This window comes from Dasypus novemcinctus, chromosome 13 (assembly GCF_030445035.2).
Source record: "Dasypus novemcinctus isolate mDasNov1 chromosome 13, mDasNov1.1.hap2, whole genome shotgun sequence".
NCBI lineage: Eukaryota > Metazoa > Chordata > Mammalia > Cingulata > Dasypodidae > Dasypus > Dasypus novemcinctus.
This window is the reverse complement of record NC_080685.1, coordinates 94,557,221-94,566,707: the sequence shown is the minus strand read 5'-3', so window position 1 is coordinate 94,566,707 and position 9,487 is coordinate 94,557,221. Positions and strand designations below refer to the sequence as shown.

The window sequence follows — 9,487 nt, the reverse complement described above, 5'->3', positions numbered from 1 at the left end:
CAGGGGTCCCAGGTAGAGAGGGAGGGGGTGAAAAAGGGATAAAGAGGGCTAATTTACAGGCTACAATTCCCCGTTATAGATTATATATGCCCAAGTTTATTTGCGTGGCCACATGGTAGAGGAAAAATGGTGAGAGTGGTGTGCTGAGGGCAGGATGGGTCCACAGGTGAGAGAGTGCATCAGAGCACTCGGGCCTCCCGGTCTGCTTTATGAACTATTAATTATTCCACCCCTTTGCTAATGGCAGGGGAGGGGTTCCAGGTGTTTGCTGCTTTGACTGATTACCCCACCTATCAACCCTCCAATGAGGACCCAATGATAAAGTCCTTGGGGAACATCCGGGGTTTTTCCTGACTTCCAGAAGGAAGTCTTTGTCCTGGACAGCAGAGTCTTGGGGAGGGTCCTCCAGCAGCCATCCTGGGGGTTACTGATGTCTGCATGGTCTCTCTGCCAGGTTCCAGATCTGTCTATTAATTCCCCATCTTACTAGTCTGCTTTGCTATCTTATCTCTTCCAAACTGACCTAAATCCTCCAGCTGACCCTGCACATATCCTCTAGTTGTCAAAAAGAGGCACTGCACAGCTGAAGAGCTTAGGCTCACACAAGTCATGAAGCAAACCTGCGCAAGCAATCATGCTTCAAAGTTTGCTGTTTTCCAAACTGACTCTAATTTGGAAAAGTATCAATATTGTCTTTGCTCATTTTGATCTTCAGGTATTTGCAAATATGTCTGAAGAATATAACAAAATCTCTAAATTGGAAAATACTGGTTTCTCTAGAACAGTAGTTGTCAAACTTCATGCATCAGAGCCACCTGGACTGTTTATTAAAATTGCTAGGCCTCACCCCCCCAGAGGTGTCATTTCAGTAGGAATGAGTGGGCCCAAGAGGTTGCATTTCTAACAAGTTTCCAGTTGATGCTGATGCTGCTGATCTGGAGATCACCCCTTGAGAACCTGGTCCAGACCCTGGATTTTCATTAGGTCACAGCTTCAAGCCAGTGCTTCATTATAGTTCAACATCCTATAAATTTGTGTAGAAGACATTGCCTTCCCCTTTTACCTGTCCAGGCAGCCTATATTCTCACTTACGTGAATTCCTGTTTGGTGTTCAGCAGGTGGCCTTCCACTCAAGAACGCACAGGTCAGGACTCCTTCCAGCTTGTGTCTTTTTTCTGTCCTCCTCTATGTCACTGGAGTTCTTTCCATTCAGTTGGTGGAGTGGGGAAGAGAGGAAGGGGAAAGCACACACACTTCTTAACCACTTTGGCCCAGGAGTGGATCTATCAGTAGATGGCTGGTGGAGAATGTCATCTAGCAACCTGACTATGAGGAAAAGGAATGTTGTCGATGACTACATAGCCTTCTCTGCTACTTTTCCCCCACCGTTGCTTTGTGTCTAAATCATTCACGTATTCTCAATTGTCTACCTTGTATCAGCTATTTCAGACACTGCTAGTTATGACTTATGCTCCTTCCCTATTATTTGTCACCTTGACATACCCCATCACTAGAGGAAGTGTTTCACTCTGTATAGTGGGTATATGAGGAAGGGTGGACTGAGGTAAAGAAAGAAGGTGGTTCTTTTTTGGGGAACTGTGATTCCTTTCTCTAAGAACTTTTGACACAATTAAAGCAAGTTGATAAAATAAAATATGGATTAGAGTGGACTTACCAGTATTCTACTATAGAATTATTGTGACTCTAGCAATGGAAGAAACTGTGTCACTGATATGGAGACAGTAGCCACAGGAGTTCTGAGGGCAGGGAGAGGGAAGAAGAGGTGTGATATGGGGGCATTTTTAGGACTTGGAGTTGTCCTGAATGATATTGCGGGAACAGATGCAGGACATCATGTATGCTGCCATAACCCACTGAATGGACTGGCACAGAGTGTAAACTACAATGTAAACTATAATCCATGCTGTGTAGCGGTGCTCCAAAATGTATTCACCAAAAGCAAAGAATGTGCCACACCGATGAAAGAATTTGGTGATGTGGGAGGAGTGGGTGGGTTGTGTGAGAGTGGAGTGGGGTATATGGGATCTTCTTGTATTTTTTATTGTAACATTTTGTATGATCTATGTATCTTTAAAAAATAAAAAAATCTTTAAAAAAAAAGCAAGTTGACAAAGCTCTTTCTACTTCAAATGCCCTTTTTTATACTTTTGTTAATGCGGGGAGGACAGAGGGTGAATAGAGTGGAGAGAGGGTGAAAAGAGTAAAAACTGTTCATGCTCTTTCTTACCTACCTTTTTCATTCTGCTTTTATATTTTAATTACATATTGATTTTATGGGACATGAGAATAAAGATCTGACTGGAGATCCTGCCATCAGAATTTGGACAAACAGAATGATGTATAACTATGTATGTAGCCAGAGATCCTTAAAATAGCCTGGAAACCATCACTGGCAGGCAGGTATGTCATTACATATGATGAAATAATGCCACTGTGTATTGAGTAAGGGTAAAAGGGTGACACTCACATTGACATCAGTTTCCCTCCCACACCCTCCCAGAGTTTACAGGGAAAAATGAATTGCTGTGAAGTCTGTTCTGGTGGCTGACAACTCTGCCCATATGCTTACTTATATCCTTCTCCCTGTCCCTTCCCAGGATGTTTATTTTCTATAAAAAAAATCGGATTCATTTAAAGTACCTCCTTTGTAAAGCTTTTTTATCCCTTAGGCATCCTTAGGACAAGAAGCTGGTATATTAAAATCATTTCAGAATATTAACAAATTGTTAAATATATATAACCCCTTATACTTTTCTAGATAATTTTGCATACATTTTCTTCTTTGACCATAATTACAATCTTGCAAAAATATATAAGACAGATACCTTTTGCCTTCAATTTACAGGTGGGAAAAAAGAAAAGCAAAGGAGCAGAAACGATTTACTTAAAGGTCACCAAATGAACTCCAAGATGGAACTAGATCTAAAACTAAGACATCTATGCTTAATTGAGTATTGGGTGCAGACATGGGGATACAGTTGCACTCCCACCCCCATGTGTAGGCTAGATCCCTTCTTACTTTCTCCCTATAACCCACCCAATAGCACAGGGTTTCTTAATAAAAGGTCCATGAGCTTGAATTGAAATTCAAAAGAACATTCTTGTGGGACATGTTGGTGTGGGTGTGATATATTAAATAATACACAGTATAGCGGGGACTTAGTAAGGGTCCGTGGTTTTCACCTGCCTGGCAAAGGGGTCTGTGGAACAAAAAGCTTAAGAGCCCCTGCAATAGGAGGAGTTTTGTGAAGTTATTCCCTACATGATGGAAATAAAATTTTAGGCTAAATAAATCCTTCTGATGATAATTAATTTTCAGTATGCTCAGTCATTAGCTCCAGGGAGTTCTAACATAATACATCAACTTATTTATCCATAATGAAAATGAAATCAAAATATCACAGGCATAGCTTAAGCAAGTAAATGATCTAAACACTTATTATTGCTTTTTTTCCCCAGCAGTGGGTTCGCTGCCAAAACACAGGTGTCATGAAAACCATTGCTAAATCTTAAGCCGAATGGTAAAGGAAAAGACTTATATCAACATTGTCACCACTGGACACGTAGATTCAGGCAAGTCCACTGCTAGCCCCCTGACTACCAGCAAAAAGCCCCCTGAGAAGGAGGCTGCTGAGATGGGAAAGGGCTCCTTCAAGAAAGCCTGGTCTTGGATAAACTGAAAGCCGAAAATGAGTGTGCTGTCATCATTGATATCTCCCTGAGGGAATTTGAGACCAGCAATTATTATGTGAGCATCTTTGATGCCCCAGGACACAGAGACTCTATCAGAAACGTGGCTACAGGCACTTCTCAGGCTGACTGTGCTGATCCAGCTGTTGCTGGTGGTGGTGATAAATGTGAAGCTGGTTTTTCCAAGAATGGGCTGACCCATGAGCATGCCCTTCTGGCTTATATACGGGGTATGAAACAACTAAATGTGGATGTTAGCAAAATGGATTCCACTGAGCCACACTATAGCCAGAAGAGATTTGAGGAAATCATTAAGGAAATCAGCACCTACATTAAGAACATTAGCTACAACCCCAACACAGGTATGAAACAACTAAATGTGGATGTTAGCAAAATGGATTCCACTGAGCCACACTATAGCTAGAAGAGATTTGAGGAAATCATTAAGGAAGTCAGCACCTACATTAAGAACATTAGCTACAACCCCAACACAGTAGACTTTGTGCCAATGTCTGGTTGGAATAGACAATATGCTGGAGCCCAGTGCTCGCATGCCTTGGTTCAAGGAATGGAAAGTCTCCTGTAAGGATGGCAATGCCAGTGGAACCATGCTGCTTGAGGCTCTGGATTGCATCCGCTATCTACTTGCACTACTGACAAACCCTTGCATCTGCCCCTCCAGGATGTCTAAAAAATTGGTTGTATTGGTACTGTGCCTGGGGGATGAGTGGAGACTGGACATAGTCATCACCTTCGCTCCAGTCATGATCACCTTCACTCCAGTCAATGTTACAACTGAAGTAAAGTCTGTTGAAATGAGCCATGAAGTTTGCAGTGAAGATCTTCCTGGGGACAATATGGGCTTCAATGTCAAGAGCCTGTAATCAATGTCTGTAAAAGATGTTCATTGTGGCAACGTGGCTGGTGACAGCAAAAATGACCCACCAGTGGAAGCAGCTGGCTTCACCACACAGGTGATCCTCCAGAACCAGCCAGGCCAAACCAGTGCTGGCTGTGCACCTGTGCTGGATTGTTACACGGTTCACATGGTTTGCAAGTTTGCTGAGCTGAAGGTGAAGATTGATTGCCATTCTGGGAAGAAGCTGGAAGATAGCCCCAAATTCTTGAAATCTGGTGAAGCTGCCATCGTTGATATGGTTCCTGGCAAGCCCATGTGTGTTGAGAACTTTCTCTGACTATCATCTGGGTGTGTTGCAGGTCCTGATATGAGACGAACAGGTCGTTGTGTTATCAAGGCTGTGATAAGTAGGCTCTTGGAGCTGGCAAGGTCACCAAGTCTGCCCAGAAAGCTCAGATGGCTAAGGGAATATTACTCATCATACCTGTACCCCTAGTCTTAATCAGTGGTGGAAGAACAGTCTCAGAACTGTCTGTGGCAATTGGATATCTATGTTTACTAGTAAAAGACTGGCTAATGATAAGAAGCCATCTTAGACCCTTTAGAAGAAAAGGAATGTTTTATGAGCCATTTGTTTCTTTTGGGTGGCAATTTTAGGTAATTAGTTTTTTAAAAATCAGTGCTTTTTGACAGAGCAGGTGTAACTCAGTGGTTGAGCCCCTGCTTTGTGTGTATGAGGTCCCAGGTTCAATTCCTGATACCTCCAAAAAAAAAAAAATCAGTACTTCTTAAATGGAAATAATGTCACCAAAAATCTGTCACAAAATTTTGAGACCCATTGAAACAAAGTTCATTGTTAAAAAAAAGTAAAAAAAAAAAAAGCAGCCTCTCTGCATTATGAAAAGAATAAAATACAACTCCAAACATTCATGTATGTTTCTGTCTTCTCATCCTTCTTACTTTCCAGTAAACAAGTACCCAGGTAATCCCAACTCAGATTTATCATCAAATATTGTAACAGTTTCAATGGCCTAGCACCTCAGTAACATTTTTCTGGCTTCTAGAAATGCCTTAAAACCATGACGACTCACAAAACCCATTTCACCATTTTGAATTCAAAATTCTAATAACTGTTCTTACTGCCTAGTGCTCTGCATTATTAAATGTCTAGATATATCTCTAAGTGTGATGCTGTCATCCAAACTGTGCATATATTCCATGAAAGTGTCAATGAAGCACATGCAAAATGACATGAAATAAAAGCAAAATCAAGATACTTCTTTATTCCCTTCTCTTTTCCCAGAATAGGCGCCTTTCCCATCTGCTTATGCAAAACTCTCCCTCAAATTGTTTTCGTATTATAGCCAAATGGTGGACAACGTGAGGCTTTGGGGAGCAGGCCATGGCATTTCTTGTGAATTCCCCTCTCTCCAGCTAGGGCTTAAATGCCCTCGTGACGCTGACTAGCAATTTGGGCCCCATCCAGAGCACTGAGCCTTGCCGACGTTAATGATTACATTTTTTTTTTTGCATAGTCTACATTGCTACATTAAATTCCAGATGCTTTCTCACAAGCCACTAAATTAACATCACACACATTTTTGGCCCATTAGCATTACACTAAGATCACAGTAGGATTATCACCCAGAAAGGTGACTGTGTGTGTGTGGAAATTCTGCTCTCATGGTCTCTTCAGTTTTCACTTTTATAAAATTAGATCAGGGAAAATGAGGATAGGGGCCTAGAGAAGACCAGTAGTTTGTACGGCTATGATGTCCCCATCAAGAGAAAAAAAAAATCACTATCTGATGTCTGTCAGCAGATTGACATGTTTTATGAAGCGCAAGCGACAGCCTTTAATGTAAGTACTAACACAATTACTGTTGGAGGGCTTTTTTAAAAAACTAATATACTTTATGACATGAAATATATTAAAACATCAGTGTTTTAACCAATGTTTATAAAAATATATTACAGTCATTTATTGAGTTTGTAAAGCACGTTATGGACTAACAAGATAAAAGATGCTTTGTGAATAAAGTCGCTGTTATTTATTTATTTATTTATTTATTTATTTATTGACTTTGTAATAATATTACATTAAAAAAATATATATATATGAGGTCCCATTGAACCCTACCACCCCCACCCCACCTCTCCCCCCCCCAGCAACACTCCCTCCCATCATCATGACACATCCATTGCATTTGGCAAGTACATCTCTGGGCACCCCCGCACCCCATGGTCAACGGTCCACACCATGGCCCACACTCTCCCCCATTCCATCCAGTGGGCCCTGTGAGGATTTACAATGTCCGGTGATTGCCCCTGAAGCACCATCCAGGGCAGCTCCATGTCCCAAAGATGCCTCCACCTCTCATCTCTTCCTGCCTTTCCCCATACCCATCAGCCATCATGTCCACTTTTCTCAATCCAATGCCACCTTTTCTATGTGTACATTGGATTGGTTGTGTCCATTGCACCTCTATGTCAAGAGGAGGCTCAGATTCCACATGGATGCTGGATGCAATCCTCCCACTTTCAGTTGTAATCTCTCTAGGCTCCATGGTGTGGTGGTTGTCCTTCTTCAACTCCATCTTAGCTGAGTGTGGTGAGCCCAATAAGTCAGATTGTAGGTGCTGGAGTCTGTTGAGGCTCAGGACCTGGCTATCACATTGACAGTCCAGAGATTCAACTCCCCTAAATATATTTTAAACCCCAACACTAACTGCACCTCCAGCACATTAGCATGAAAGTCTTATGAAGAGAGATCCCATCTGAGTCCAGATTCATCACACATAAACACCAGTTCCAAAGAGGGGCCATCTGACCTGGTAGTTAACCCCATCGGCCATGACCATAACTCCCATGGGTCTCTTTAGCTCTCGAAGGAACCGATATCTGGGGGTTGTATCTGCTTTATCTGTCTCTCAGACTCTGCTCAGTTGTGCATAAGGGTAATCCTTCTGACAGCCTCCAGACTCTTTTTTAGAGACTCATAGCCATATAAACTCATTTCTCCTTTCCATTTCCCCCTTACATTAGGTCAAACAGCATTTTAAAGTCATGTTATTTTATGTAGACAGGGATATTCCGCTGATCCACGTTGAACCTTCCGTATGAGGTCATTTTCCAGTTGCATCATCAGTTGGTAGTTGATATTGGTCCCTCGGTGCCAGGGAGGCTCATCCCCGGGTGTCATGTCCTATGCTGGGGGGAAGGCATTGCATTTACATGCTGAGTTTGGCTTCGAGACTGGCCACATTTGAGTAATATGAAGGCTGACAGGAGGAAATCCCCAGGCACAATGCTGCTCTAGGCCTTGTTCTTATTTTAGGCTTATCAGCTCACAAGCATAGTCATTAGCGTCAGGGGCTCACTGTTGAACCCTCACTTCCTCCCGGTCCCCGCTGCTGCACCTGGGAGACTATCGCTGCTCCCCTAGGGACCACAACAGAGTACCACTGGCCAGGAACCCAGTACCCCCCCTGCTGTGGTTTTTAATTGTTGCCACTATGAGTATATCCAAACATTGCCATGCACCCTGGACATATGTTCTGTACAGCTCCCTGTCAGCCATATATCCCCTGTCAATGGTATCCCATACCAGTATTCCTCCATTGCCTTTGTTGAACCACTCTGTGATCCAGAACTCCCTGAAATTTGAAGCCCAATATAATGTCAGGGTCCCTTACTAGGAAATGGCATATAGCGATGGGTTTAAAGGTTATATAAAGAATACGTGTTGAGTCGCTGTTATTTAGATCGTGCGTCTGCTGTCTTAGCTTTCGAGCCTAGAGAGGTGACACATCTGACTTCTTTTAAGCAGAATAACACTTCCGTTTGGAAGATAAACAACTTGTTCTCAACAACAGTCAGGACTCGTACAAGCAAATTTATCTGTACTTTGTGAAAACTATCCTACCCCTTGAAATATTTTGATATCTGAGAAATTGGCTCACAAATCCAGCTCAGCAATTGCCTGTTGCCCTGTTACTGCCAGTGTACTTAATGGGCTAAAGATAGTGCACCTTTTTAAAAGAATGGCTTTTCCATTTGTGTTGGCCTGAAAGAGTCACAGACATTTTAAATAACATTATTAACCAGACAGCAGCAGTTTCACCCATTCCGACTCATTAGCAAGGAACATCTATGCTGAGAGGAGTCCCTTAAATTCGGACTGTGACTCTGCGTTCTCTTCTCTGAAGGAAAGAAAATTGCTGAGTGAAAGAACCCTCATGCTGTACACCTCAGAGGTGGAGACCCACGTGGCGAATTGATTTTTACATGTCAACAGCTTTTCTCCTAAATTCTCAATATTTCTTTACGTAAGTCTGTCCCAGTGGAGGGAAAAATCCTGAGGTGAAAAATGGATTTTGTCTTCAAAAGCAACTGTTGAATTTCACATTCCACCAGGCTCTACCCATCTCCCTCTCTTCTCAGGTTTTTCAAACTTCTGGAAACCACAGACCCAGCCCGACCATCCACATAAGCTTGATTCTGAGAGGGGCGAGACATGATTTAGACTTGGGAGATGTTTTACTTTCCTGAGCATATTCAATTCAGGGAGAAGTTAGACATGACTTTCAAAGACCAAAGGGGTAACTTGCTAGATGTAGGGTGCTAAAACTAAACTTGAGCGTCATGTGCTTGCGGTATTTTATATGTTTCAAAATGAAGTTGATTTGAAAATGCATTCACATTTTAGAGAATTTGAAAATTAGAAGAAATTACAAAGCGAGGGAACGATACCACAATATCATCCCACCTGTCAGATGTAGTCATCGTTTATATTTCTTTCCATTATATACTATATACAAATATAACTGTATTTTATAGAAAAGTAAGGTAATATTAGTTGTACCATTTTGTAGTCTACATCTCTCCACCTGGTTAAGGAAAGACTGGAATGAGGGT

At 42.1% G+C, this 9,487-nt stretch overlaps 1 pseudogene; it reads left to right on the top strand.

Annotated features, from left to right (window-relative positions):
- Nucleotides 1–3,539: 3,539 nt before the first annotated feature.
- On the top strand, nucleotides 3,540–8,850 carry LOC131280816 (elongation factor 1-alpha 1-like; annotated as a pseudogene).
- The last annotated feature ends 637 nt before the right edge of the window (nucleotides 8,851–9,487 follow it).